This window comes from Ovis aries, chromosome 3, assembly GCF_016772045.2.
Source record: "Ovis aries strain OAR_USU_Benz2616 breed Rambouillet chromosome 3, ARS-UI_Ramb_v3.0, whole genome shotgun sequence".
Classification (NCBI taxonomy): domain Eukaryota; kingdom Metazoa; phylum Chordata; class Mammalia; order Artiodactyla; family Bovidae; genus Ovis; species Ovis aries.
Window position 1 is genome coordinate 18,988,828 of NC_056056.1, and position 13,508 is coordinate 19,002,335.

Consider the following 13,508-nt stretch of genomic DNA (forward strand, 5'->3'; position numbering starts at 1 on the left):
TAGCCACATAAATACACATGCATGTTTTAATTTCACCCCCCACCCCTACCATCAGGTTTAACTATACATACACACGTGGACAGACAGACTCACGCACTCAGAGTTACAGTTGTAAGCTCAACACACACACGCTGCTATTCCAAACACCTGCCATTCCCAGCTTGATCGTGGGGAACCAGCCAGGAATGACAGGAGCAAACAGGGCTGGGGCCACTCCCTGCCCAGAACAGAGGGCACACTGTCCAGGAAGCCGAGAGTCTGTAAGCTGTGGTCTCGCTATTCCTCGTGGGATCCACATATAGAAGAAACCACATCTTTTTCTCCCTGAAGAGCCAAGTGCAGTAAGATCTGTTTTCACAGGAGCTGTAACTCGTCCATTCCACTGCACTGAGTCCTGGGTGGACGAGTGGCTGAAAGGCTGCTTCAGGAAGTTCAAATAAAAGAGGGAAGCTGCTAGATTAATAAGGTTGCCCTGTCTTGTGAAAGGGCTGCATGGAGATTCAAGTCCTTGGCATTAAAAGGAAAATTACCGTGTACTTCTGGGCAGACTCATGTGTAGCAGCGGGAATGATCTGGGCTTCAAATATCAAAAACCCCAAGGTGGACATCTCTGTGGTCTCACGTGGCAAACAGGTAAGATTTACAAGGACCCAGGCTCGCTTTGTCTTTCTGCTCTGCTCTGCTGTCCTTTGCCCTCAGATGAGCTCCGTGCGGTAAAGCTGTAATAGACCAATTGTCACATTCTCGTGACAATGTCCAGGGAGTTTTTCTTCCCACGTGCTTTGTTTTTTCCTTTTAATCCTGGAGAAGCCTTCCCTGGAAGCCCCCGGCAGACTTCCTTTCGTCTTTTATTTATATATTTTAAATATTATTCATTTATTCGGCTGTATTGGGTCTTAGTTGCAGGAGGCAGGATTTTCTTTGCATCTTTTGTTGTGGCACAGGGTTCAGTAGTTGTGGCATGCAGGCTTAGCCGCCCCGGGGCATGTGCGATCCTGCCCAACCAGGGATCAAACCCATGTTCCCTGCATTGGCTGGTGGATTCTTAATCACTGGACCACCAGGGAAGTCCCCCTTTCCTCCTTTATTGGTCAGAACACCCAGAAGACCTACACTGAACAGTGACTAGGCAGGAGAATGACATCATTACCACGGTCCCGATGCCCCGGTGTTCGGGGCTGACCACTCACCAGGGTGGATACCAGCAGAACGAGACGAACGAAGGAGGATCTGGAAGCTTCCAAAAGGGGCTCCCACACCACCATGCACACCTCCTTCCTCCCAGAAACACCCTGAGGTTGATAGAGCGGGAAGTTGTGTTTATAGGTCATTTCCTTGGAATCTTACAAAAGCCATAATAACATCGTCATCTGAACACTGGGCATCACAGAAGAGTAAAGAGATGGATCCACAGTCCCCAAGCCCAGGGCTTTCTGCCTCCCCATGTGGCGGCTGCAGGCTCCACACCCTGCCCCATCCTGCCCTCGAGAGGAGACAGGGCAGGAGGCTGGGGCAGGGGGTGGGTTGCAGCGATGGGCCTGGCTGGGTCTGGGCCCCATCAGTGCTCAGATGAAAGCCCTCTGCTCTCAGCCTCGGTGACCCCATTCACACAGGGAGGGGCCAGACTCTGAGACTTGAAGGTTCCTTCCAGCTCAAACAGCCTTTGATTTAATACCTTCTAAAAGAGATCTGGGGCCCTCCAAAAACAAAAACAAGAAAGAACCCAGTGCATCTGTGGCTTGTCAGCGTGGAGGCCCCACGACAGGCCTCCAAGGGCTTCAGCTCCACCTATTTTGGGCTCATGATTTCATCCTGAGGCCCGTGCCAGGCCCTGTGGTTTCTCATCTTTCCATCCCGGTCTGGATGACAAAATGACTAAAAATACCGAGCTCCCACAGGCCCGCCACCCGGTCGACGCCCTCCCTTGAGCCAGTCGTGTTCGGTGCGAGGTGTGCCTCGGCGGTGGGGGCCCAGGACCGGCCCCACGTGGCAGTTTTGACGCCCTGCAACCCCACTCCAGTCCCTCCGTGTGGCAGGTGTGGGGCGGGGGGCTCTGCTGTACTGCTTCCTGCTCTGCAGCTGGGTGAACTTGGCCTGTCAGGAGCTCCTGGACCTCAGCTTCTGCATCTGGAAGATGGGGATAACATTTCCAATGTATAACACTGTTGCGAGAATTAAAGAGAGGCTGGGGGGAGAGCCCAACCCAGACTGAGGGCTTGATCTGTGCAAGACCCCACTTACCCTGGCTGCCCTCTCTGCTAGGTCCCGCTTGGAGGGTTCAGACCCCGATACCTGGCTCTCCCTCCAAATTTGATGTGAGTGAGGCGGGCTGTGGACAGGAAGCCCCTCCCCCTTAGCTGCTCCCTGAGCTGGTCTCAGATGAACTATGTGAGGAGGAAGGTGCCGAGGGCAGGCAGCCGATGGCTCTGCTGGGGTTTGTGCACACGGTCTCCCGTGCCAGAGCCTGGACACCTCTACCTCCCTCCTCTCTGCTGAGGGTTCTGGGAGGCCTGCTGGGAGTGGGAATTAAAGATGAAATAAAAGGCAGTAGGATGCCTGAGCGCAGGTGAGACTCAGAGTAGGAGAGCTTGGAAATATCTTCTCAGGCTCCACAAGGAGCCCTGTGGCCTGGGGCTCTAAACCTCTCAGACTCTCGGTTTTGTCTTCTGGACAAAGAGAAAGACTAAAACGCCTGCCTTATACATCCCTAATGCTTCCCTGGTGGCTCAGATAGTAAAGAATCTGCCTGCAATGCAGGAGACCCTGATTTGATCCTTGGGTTTGGAAGATCCCCTGGAAAAGAGTATGACAACCCACTCCAGTATTCTTTCCTGGAGAATTCCACAGTCAGAGGAGCCTGGTGGGCTACAGTCCATGGGGTCACAAAACATCCCTAGAGAAGGTGAGGATCAGAAGGGGTGAGTCTGGATAGTGAGAGCATGCTAGGGACACATACACATTTATTTTGTCACTTACAGCCTGAAGACAGCCTTAAAAAGACTTACACACACACACACACAACAGGTTTAAGATCAAATTTAGTCAATATTTTGTCTATGACACTAATCCAACAAATATTCAGAGCACCCAAAGGGTGTCAGGCCAGGACAGTTGGGATCTGGGGCTGAACAGGTGTGTGTGACCACTGTCCATAAATGAGGCCGGGCTGGAAACTCGCCACTGCTTGCCACTGAGCTCTGCTCATGGTCCTCGGGGGTGGGACTTGAGAGGTTTCTGGGTTCTCAATAGTCCCAGGCCCCTGTGCTGCAGGCTGCCTCCAAGAATGTAATTTAGCATCTCAGGCTCCAAAAGAAGACTCCAGTCCACTGCTTGTGCCCCTCTGTGCTGCCCAGGGCTCTCCATGTGGCCATCACTCACCAGGGCAAAAACGCTCAGCCACCTCACTCTCCCCAGTGCTTTCAGTTTTATGCCCTGGATCTACTAAGGGGTCCGGTTGCTCTAGAGCCGCAGTCCTCAACCTTTCTGGCACCGAGACCGATCTCGTGGAAGACGATTTTTCTACGAGGTGGGGATGGTTTGGGGATGATTCGGCCACATTACATTCACTGTGCATTTTATTTCTATTACTGTCATGTCAACTCCACCTCAGATCATTAGATCCCGGAGGTTGGAGACACCTGCTTCTAGATGATTGGTTGTGAAAACACAACAGAATTCCGGGCCCCTCCCCCAAACAGCCATGCCCAGTCTTGTTCCCCAAGAATTTGGTGTGGCCTCTGTGCCTCAGACACACACATGCACACTCACTGTTTCATTTTCCAGCCTGGACACTGTCTCCTGACTCACCACCCCCTGCTCCGCCCAGACATGGGAGCCCTCCCCACACTCGCTCTTCCCCATTGACCTGTGATACAATTTTGCATAGATCAAGCCACTCTTAATATTATTAGACCACAGAGACACTTTCTATAGCTAAAAAAACATGTGGTGAGCTATGACTCTTTTTCCTTCTTTACAGAGTGCAGTTATGCTCAAAGTTAATCACTGTCTTGTTTCATAGCCTGATTTTCTGTGTGTTTATTGCCAATTCCACTCCAGGCATTTTGCCAGTTGCTGAAGGCCCTCCTGAGACATTTAGGTGTGTCTGGGGCTCTCTTGGATTCATCTTCACGGAGAAGCCCGTCACCCCAGCACTTACTCGCCCCGTGTCTGGAGCTCAGCTGTTGCCTGACCTCTGTCTTGGCCTCTTTGGGGAAACTCCCCTGGTTGTTCTTCTGTATCGAGTCACCTGCTTCCTGGGCCCGGCGGCCTCTTCCTTCTTGGGTTAATCCTCCTTTTAAGAGGGACCACGTTCTCTAGAGGTTTCTGAGAAGGGAGTTCTCTGGGTATTTTTGAATTCTTGTGTGTCTGGAAACGTTCTGTGTTTTAACTTCTCATCTGACGAAGAGTTTCACTGTTTACAGAATTCTAGATCATATCACCACCCACCACCTCTTGAGTTTTGAAGGGTCTTCTAGCTTCCAGTGTCTCTGTAAGAACCCAAACTTGTGCCTCCCTTTGTGAAGGCAGCTTGCTTCCCCTCCCGGAAGCTGGCAGAAACTTCTCTTGGCCACAGTGTCCTGAAACGTGGCAGTGTCCTGAAATGTCATGGTGATGGGAGTGGTGAGATCTGAACAAACAGGTGAGAGCCACCGCTCACCAGGGCTCCTTTCTCCAGAGAAGACATTTCCGGTCCCTCCTCACCCCACCTCCACCCCCAGGGCAAAGACTCAGCTCTCTGCTTCAGGCAGGAGGTGTGGGGACAGGCCTTGGCATTCGGAATTTGCACATTTACTTAATTCTTAAGTTTGTGATGAGATCTTGGAGCCTCCGGACCAAAGGGTCACTCTCTGCCCTTTCCCAGGGTGTACATCTCCTATCTCCCCTGCAATGGGAGAGGGCAAGAGTCCATCAGTGAGGTGCGGAGGGGACCTCAGGACCCACCTCTTTCTTTGGCTACTTTAGGTTATCCTTTTCATTTCTGCCACTCCTTTACCCTGAGTTCCAAAAGGTCAGATACTTCTGGTTCCTTGAGAGTTCTCTCTCCACTGGTTGGTTCTCAGTTTTCTTCGCTGTGGGTTTGAGATTTCACTTTTGGGGATCCGTGAAGTTAGTTCCACTCTTCCACTTGCCTTCTAGCTTCTCAAACATTGTTGTGGTCTGCTCCCCTGGCGGGCGTGCGTGCATGTGTGTGTGTGTGTGTGCGCACGTGCACACACATACGTGACTCTCTTTACTGCAGCTCTGGTGGGGTTTGGGAGGGATGAGACTAGATGTTCAATCTGCCATCTTTCCCAGGTAGTCTGGTTTTAACAATATGAGCAAAGTCTAGAAGCCTCAGGGCATGGAGTTCACCACACAGGGGTTTTTCCACCCCAGAAATAGTGGGATCCTTTTGAGGTCAGGGAAGCAGTTTGAAGAGAATCTGAGAAGGAAGGAAGTACGTAGCTGTCGTAGGTCCTTGAGAAAATCCTGGCGGGGTGCGAGTAGGAGTGGCAGAGACCCCAGGCAGACTGGGGAGAGCCTGCTGGTGAGCCCACACTAGAAAACCTAGCGGAGCCAACCCCACCTCAGGCTGAGGCCAGCGGGACAGAGGCCGGCCTAGAGTTGGACAAGTGGGACGTAAGCTCCCCCGGAAGGTCGGTAACCCTCAGAGAGAGGGGAAAGGGAACTCCAGAGTCAGACTCATGAAGCTGTCAGGGCTGGAAGGCCTTTAAGAATTACCTTCTTCAGTGTCCCCATTTTAGGACAGGGGATTCTGGGGTGTGGGGAGGGAAAGGGGCTTGTCCCAGGCCATCTGGTCAGGGCAAGACAGTGTTCCTTCTGCAATGCCTTTAAAGACAGTTTAAAAAGAAATTTTTTTAATATATGGACCATTTTAAAAGTCTTATTGAATTTGTTACAACATTGCTTGTTTCATGTTTTTTGGGTTTTTTGGCTGTGAGGCACATAGGATCTTAGCTCCCTGACCAGGGATGGAACACATGCCTCCGCACTAGAAGGCAAAGTCTTAACCACTGGACCACTAGGGAAGTCCTCAAGACAGCTGATGGAGAGTCTTAACTGTTTATTCACCCAGAAGTCCTGTCCTTGACCAACTGTTCCCCTCCTGTTCTGATCTGCTCAGCTTGAGCTTCCTTGAAGCCTTTTGAATGAGGCCCATCTTTGCCACCAACTGTCTTGAGCTTATCTCACGGTGGTCATGTGACCAAACAAGGGCTATTTGAAGTGGACCTTAAGGTTGAAGGAGGAGCTCACCACTCAGAAGAGAAAGGACAGTCTCAGCAGAGATTGTACCAAGATGCCCAAGATGCCCAGATGTGGGTGCAGAGATGTGAGAGGTTTGCTGAATGACAGAATAAATACAGGCAGAACCAAGCCACAGGGGCGGCCGCTGAGGAGGTGGCCAGGGCCCTCTGCGCCTGGTGGCAGCTGGCAGACTTGGGCGTCAGACCTCAATCCTCTGGGCCGCCAGCTGTGGCACCCACTGGCTGGTATTTGTGGAACAGGCTCCACGACGTTGCCGGGGAAACGAGGCATCCTGTCACCACCGTTCACCACCGCTGGGCTGCCAACACCCACCACGCCCAGCTTGGAGGCTTTACTTGGCCCCTTTCTGCCAGAGTCACATGTACATGAGCTTTTATGTCATGGGTTTGCTCACTGGGGTGGGGGTGCTGCCTGGAGTGAGGGCATTACCTTTGGTGTCTGAGCGCCACCCACCCATGGCTCTTGGCACTGAGTTCTGGGCAGCTAGTTCCAGGGACTTCCCTGGTGGCTCAGATGGTAAAGAATCCACCTGCCAATGCAGGAGACGTGGGTTCGATCCCTGGGCCAGGAAGATCCCCTGAAAGAAGGCATGTCAACTCACCCCAGTATTCTTGCCTGGAGAATCCCATGGACAGAGGAGCATGGCGGGCTATATAGTCCATGGAAGTGCAGAGAGTTGGACACGACTGAATGATTAACACATGCACACAATTTCAGGGAAGATTTGGGTCATTGACTGTCAACACCCATATGTTGGGGCCCCCAAGCACCCCTTACTGCTTCCTGTTTTGACTAATGCCCTTTCTCACCAGGATACAGACACAGACGACCCGCCTGCATGGGAAGACCAGTGGGAAGGGCAACTAGCAGATGATGCCCAGAGCTGGGAAGCTAAGTGCCCTCTGCAACCTCCTCATCCCACTTGGTTCAGCTCACTGGTCTCTCTGGAGCAGCCTCATCTCTGCCCAGCAGTCAAGGCCAGGACAGCAAGACGGGCCAGAACTGGGAGTCTGGAGACAGGGGTCGAATCCTGGCCCACTGCTGAGAGCCTGCGTGGCCTTGGGTAGATGGAGGGGCTCCTGAGTGCCGTCCACCACCTGCCACCCCTGGGCTCCAGGAGCAGGCGAGGATCAGAGAGGGGGGCAGGAAACCTCCTCCAGAGACACTCTGGGATTCTGGAGTGGGACGGGGAAAGTAGTTCTAGGGGGAGTTTGCTAACATTTCTAGAAATTCTCAAGTTTAGACAGACTCAGACTGGGAAGGTGGGCCTGCCCTGCTGCTGGGTAGGGTGGTGGCTGCAGAGTGGGAAGGAGAGACACGAACCCTGCTTCTGGCCAAATGTTGTCCCAGCGAGGGCCCCGCTCCTCAGTGGCCTCCCGTCTATTCAGGAAAGGGCCTCGTGTGTTGCCTGTGCCGGGCACAATCGTGATGTGTGTGTTCCTAAAGCAAATTCCTCCCACTTGCCATGCGGGGCGGGGCGTGCACTGTCAGTTATTCCTGGGCCCTCCCCAACCCACAATGTGTAAAATCCACACTGGGTCAGGCTGAGACATCCCCTGGCCCAGCTGCACAGCCCACCCTGAGGCCCCACTGCCTCTGAGCCTGCCGCCTGGGGCCTGGGACCTTGAGGCCAGCCTCCCTGGATGTGCCCTCCTGAAGGTGACGGTCTTCCAGCAGATTCAGAACCCCATAGTCCTTTGACCCCCTACTGGCTCTCCAACCCTCCGTAGCCTCCGAGGTTCCCCTTCTCTTTAACCTCCTCCAGACTTAGGGTCCCCAGGAAACCAAGGACAGGGAGGAGGGGACTTGGGGGCCTGTAACAGAGGCCTCCAGAGCTTGGGACCTAGAAGGCTGGCTTTTCTATTGGGGAGGGGCATGGAGGTCATGCAGGGGGAAAAATCCTTATTTTCAGCCCCAGAAACTCTTTCTGAGATGTTACCCCAAAGGCCATGGGATTTAGAGACCAACTATCTTGCCTCTTCCACTTTCTGGCTCCTTTTCTAAAAGTTTTTAACGTAGCTTTTGTCTCACAGAACCATCGAATACCACCATGCAGCCACCATGGAGAAAATGTTCATCCCTTGCACTGGTTAGTTTATTCATCAAATATGTACTGATGTCCATCGGATACAGGGCAGGGAGAACACAGAAAAGGAGAGGCAGGGCCTGCCCTTGGGGAGCTTCTGGTCTAGACGGGACACAGGTAAGTCATAGGGGAGTTTGGTGAGTTGGGGAGTAGCATGTCCATGTGTGTGCAGGTGTGTGTACAGGTGTATGCAGGTATGTGTACAGGTATGTGTACACATGTGCAGATTTGTGCAGGTGTGTGTACAGGTGTGTGCAGGTGTGTGTACAGGTGAGTGCAGGTGTGTCTACAGGCGAGTGCATGCAGGTGTGTGTACAGATGTGTGCAGGTATGTGCAGGTGTGTACAGGTGTGTGCAGGTGTGTGTGCACGGAGAGAAGGTGGATGCCTGTTACTTGAGGGGGGGTCCCAGGAAGACGTTATGGTGCTCTCTGCCCTGGCCCTCAGGGACAACCTCTGGGGCTTGGCGGCTGCCCTGTTCATCTTCAGTGGGAAGGAGAGGTGGGTGGGGGCTGAGGGATGGGAGGAGATGGGAGAAAACTAGCCGTTAGGAGCACATCCCTGCAGCAGGATGTGACAGTGGCTCGTTGTCCTGTTGATAAGCGGTGCTCAGGATGTAAACTTGGTCCTCAGGCTTCTCTCTACAGCTCCGCTTTGAGGCTGGAGGGGCATGGCGAGGGAAGATGTTCCACGGAGGAGACACAGCCCCCCAGAGGAGGCTGGTCTGCACCCCCCAGGGTGCCTTCACGCTGCCTGCCTGGGGGCTGGGCTCGCCTGTGAAGGAGGCTCCTCACCTCCAGGATGAGCCCCCTCTGCTCCGCCTTTCCTGTGCTAATGAATCCTGGATCCTTTAACCTTCCTCCCCAGCCTCTCTCTATGAGCAGGTAAATCATTTTAAAACGCACCTCTGCTCCTCGGTTTGCCTGCTCCGTCCAATAACTCAAACCTTGAAGAGCTGGCTTTGGTAAATGGCGGCTGAAGTGGGGAGGATTTGAACAACATTTTCAAATGTCTGAGCCACACGTGTCATAGCGTTTCCCACTGGGAAGGGGCCCCTTCTTCCTCTGCTTCCCGCCCCATCCCAGCCATGCAGGCATTCCAACATTTTCAAATATCTGAGTCACACGTGTCATAGAGTTTCCCACTGGGAATGGACCCCTCCTTCCTCTGCTTCCCGCCCCATCCCAGCCATGCAGGCGTTCCCATCGCGACACTATTCACTCAGTATTCAATAGTCACTCACTGAAGCTGTGGAAGAAAAGTTATGACCAAACTAGATAGCATATTCAAAAGCAGAGACATTACTTTGCCAACAAAGGTCCATCTAGTCAAAGCTATGGTTTTTCCAGTAGTCATGTATGGATGTGAAAGTTGGACTATAAAGAAAGCTGAGTGCCAAAGAATTGATGCTTCTGAACTATGGTGTTGGAGAAGACTCTTGAGAGTCCCTCAGACTGCAAGGAGATCCAACCAGTCCATTCTAAAGGAGATCAGTCCTGGGTGTTCATTGGAAGGACTGATGCTGAAGCTGAAACTCCAAAACTTTGGCCACCTGATGTGAAGAAGTAACTCATATGAAAAGACCCTGATGCTGGGAGTGACCGAAGGAAGGAGAAGGGGACGACAGAGGATGAGATGGTTAGATGGCATCATCGACTCAATGGACATGAGTTTGAGTGAACTCCGGGAGTTGGTGACGGACAGGGAGGCCTGGCGTGCTACAGTCCGTGGGGTCGCAGAGTCAGACATGACTGAGTGACTGAATTGAACTGAAGCTGTCCTCTGTGACCACGGGAAGGAGTGAGGCTGTGTAGGGGAGACAGAAGAAAACAGATCATGCATAGTGGGACAGGGGCTGGAACAGAGAGACAGATTGATGATAGAATAAAAAGATGGCAGAGAAGGGGACATTTGAATTGGGCCTTGAGTGACAAATAGGAGTTTAACAGACAACCACAGAGCAAAGAAGAGAACAGAGTGAGCAAAGCCAGAAAAGCGAGGGCTGTGTTTGAAAGACACGAGGGTAACCTCGTGTGTTGCAGCTCCCTGTCATGTGAATTAGGAGAGGCGGCAAAGTCAAGTTTGCAGAGGGCTTGAGTGCCGAGCTAAGTAAATGACAGCCCTGCAGAGTGGCCAAGAGGGGCCCGAGCGACCCCTTTCATTTGGACTTCACTGTGATTTATCATTCCTTGGTGATGACATATTCTATTTGGAAAGGAGATGAGTTGGAAACACACATGTTCAGAGGGCAAATCACTTTATTTAAAAACATTCCAGCTGGAAACCAGTTGCAGACACCCACTGGAGCAGCCATGCTCCCCCAGCCAAGCGGCCTCTGCTCCCAGCAAACCAAGCCTGCCAGGGGCCTTGGGATGTGCATTTGGTTTTATCTTTGATGACACCTCGAGCGAGGCCTCCCATGAGTCCTGCAGGGCTGAACCACCTCCGTTTATACAACCGTTCAACGGAAAATCTCAGAGGATGGCTGGTGAACACACTCACACCCCACAGTGGAAAGACAGAACATACTTCTCCTGAATGCCTGAATATTCTCTTTTTTACAGGCAGGTGTGTGCTCTGGTAGAAAGAACAGTGTACTTGATATTTTAAAAATGCCTGGTTTTGAATTTTGTCCCCACCACGACATTTAACGTTTCTGACAAAATGGTGAACTCACTGAGTCTGAGCTTTCGAATTTGTCAAGTGGAAATGGGAGGGTTATTATGTTAAACTGGACAAGATCACGTATGGGAGGACCAGCCCAGAGAGGTAGTAAGTAAATAAGTAGCATGTTTGTCCTTTCTTGAGAAACTGATCTTCTGGTTTGGGAATTTATTTTGGAAAATATTGGTCTAAATAAACGTGTACTTGACACCTGCATTCATGTATACATTTGGTAAATCTTAATATTTATCCATCTCCTGCTTCATGATCGGCCATGGCATGGTATTGAGGAAACAGGAAAGGCCTTGTCTTACCTTTGGGGAGGCTCCACGTCTGGGGGGAGGGCAAAATGAGTGAGTGTCTCCTGTCTGGGTCCCCAGGTCCAGCTGGCACTGCCCTTCCCTGCAATAGTCCTGAAATGTGAATCTGATCCTGCTTTACTGCTGAGTGGGTCCCTGGTGCCTAATGGTAGGTAAGCCCCTGCTGACCTCAATTCCCTAGAGCTCTGGTCCCAGTGGCCCCTCTAGACACACATCCTATACCTCCTCCTCCTGTTTGCCCTGAAGCCTCCAGCCCTGACTGTGCCTCTGGGACACAACTGTGTCTTCACATCTTATTCCGTTTGTCCGTTGCCTGCTAGAACTCTGACCACCCAGCTTGGGTACCTCCTCGCCACATGCTCCTGCCCTTTAGACCCATCATAGGCACTGATGTCTGGGTTTGTTACAGACACTCATCTTGCCCGGGGGCCTCTCAAGGGCAGGGCCTCTTTTTAGCTCACTCTGATTCCCCAGGGGAAGGTCCTCGGACTGGTTGCAGGGGCTCAATAAATTCAGCTGAACCGAAGGTTTGTTTTAAAGATGCAGGCTGCCTCTTTTTAATGCGCCTTATTAGTCAGCAGCTTTGGAAAGAGAGGTCCCCCAAAACGCGTGACCCTCACACCTGGCCTGAGGCAGGAGGTGGCACTGGGGAGGCCATGCTGCTACTCAGGACCCCGGAGCCATGGGGACACAGCCAGGAGGCTGGCCGCCCAGAGCACGTGCCTGTTGAACCTGCATAGCCCCTCCGCTCCCCCTCCTCCCGCCCTGCACCTTCTATTTCCAGATCTGTTTTCTGCATCTTGCTGCCTGGGCCCTTCTTGGCAAGTCATCTTGATCTCTTTGGAAAGTGGAGGGGGGTTTGTTTTTGAAAGTGCTTACTGATATTCCCAGAGGGCTGCAAGGAGCATCTGCAGAAACAGTCAGTGTTGTCTAAAACGTATTCATGCACAGCTCTGCTCCGGTCTCTCTATGGCCTAGAAGCCTTTGATAAACAACAACAGCAGCAACCGCAGCAATAATAAAAGCAGGCTGCCATTCGAGAGCCTCCCATGTTGCTTGACGGCTTCCCTGGTGGCTCAGTTTGTAAAGAATCCACCCGAAAAGCAGGAGCCCCGGGTTCGATCCCTGAGTTGGCAAGATCCCCTGGAGAAGGAAATGGCAACCCACTCCAATATTCTTACCTGGAAAATTCCATGGACAGAGGAGCCTGGTGGGCTACAGTCTATGGGGTCACAAAGAGTTGGACACGACCGAGGGACTATACCATCACCATGTGGCTTCTTCACTGTTACTTTAAGGGGCTGTTACACTTAACACAGACAAACCCAATAACCTAACCAATTCAGGTTTGAATCTAGGCTTAGTTGACAAAGCTCTAGATTTTAAAGCCACAGCCTTGTGGAAGACAACCCAGCAGAGAGGGAGGTCACAGACGAGAGGCAGAGGGCACGATGGTTGAGGTGAGCAGGAAAGGGAAACATCATCTGCTGTGGTCTGAGAGAGGCAAGAGCCTGAACTAGGGCCTCAGAATACTTTCAGTTCAGTTCAGTTCAGTTCAGTTCAGTCACTCAGTTGTGTCTGACTCTTTGCAACCCCATGAATCGCAGCACGCGAGGCCTCCCTGTCCATCACCAACTCCTGGAGTTCACCCAAACTCATGTGCATCGAGTCAGTGATGCCATCCAGTCATCTCATCCTCTGTCGTCCCCTTCTCCTCCTGCCCCCAATCCCTCCCAGCATCAGGGTCTTTTCCAGTGAGTCAACTCTTCACATCAGGTGGCCAAAGTATTGGAGTTTCAGCCTCAGCATCAGTCCTTCCAATGAACACCCAGGACTGATTTCCTTTAGGATGGACTGGTTGGATCTCCTTGCAGTCCAAGGGACTCTCAAGAGTCTTCTCCAACACCACAGTTCCAAAGCATCAATTCTTTGGCACTCAGCTTTCTTCACAGTCCAACTCTCACATGAATACATGACCACTGGAAAAACCATAGCCTTGACTAGATGGACCTTTGTTGGCAAAGCAATATCTCTGCTTTTGAATATGCTATCTAGGTTGGTCATAACTTTTCTTCCAAGGAGTAAGCGTCTTTTAATTTCATGGCTGCAGTCACCATCTGCGGTGATTTTGGAGCCCCCCAAAATAAAGTCTGACCCTTTGCGACCCCG

General features: G+C 52.0%; 1 long non-coding RNA gene across 1 annotated transcript; it reads left to right on the forward strand.

Annotated features, from left to right (window-relative positions):
* Positions 1-235: 235 nt before the first annotated feature.
* LOC132659562 (uncharacterized) lies at positions 236-11,235 on the forward strand. Its single transcript, XR_009600116.1, has 2 exons — positions 236-8,473; positions 8,989-11,235. It is a non-coding gene; the product is annotated as an uncharacterized LOC132659562 (long non-coding RNA).
* Positions 11,236-13,508: the final 2,273 nt, after the last annotated feature.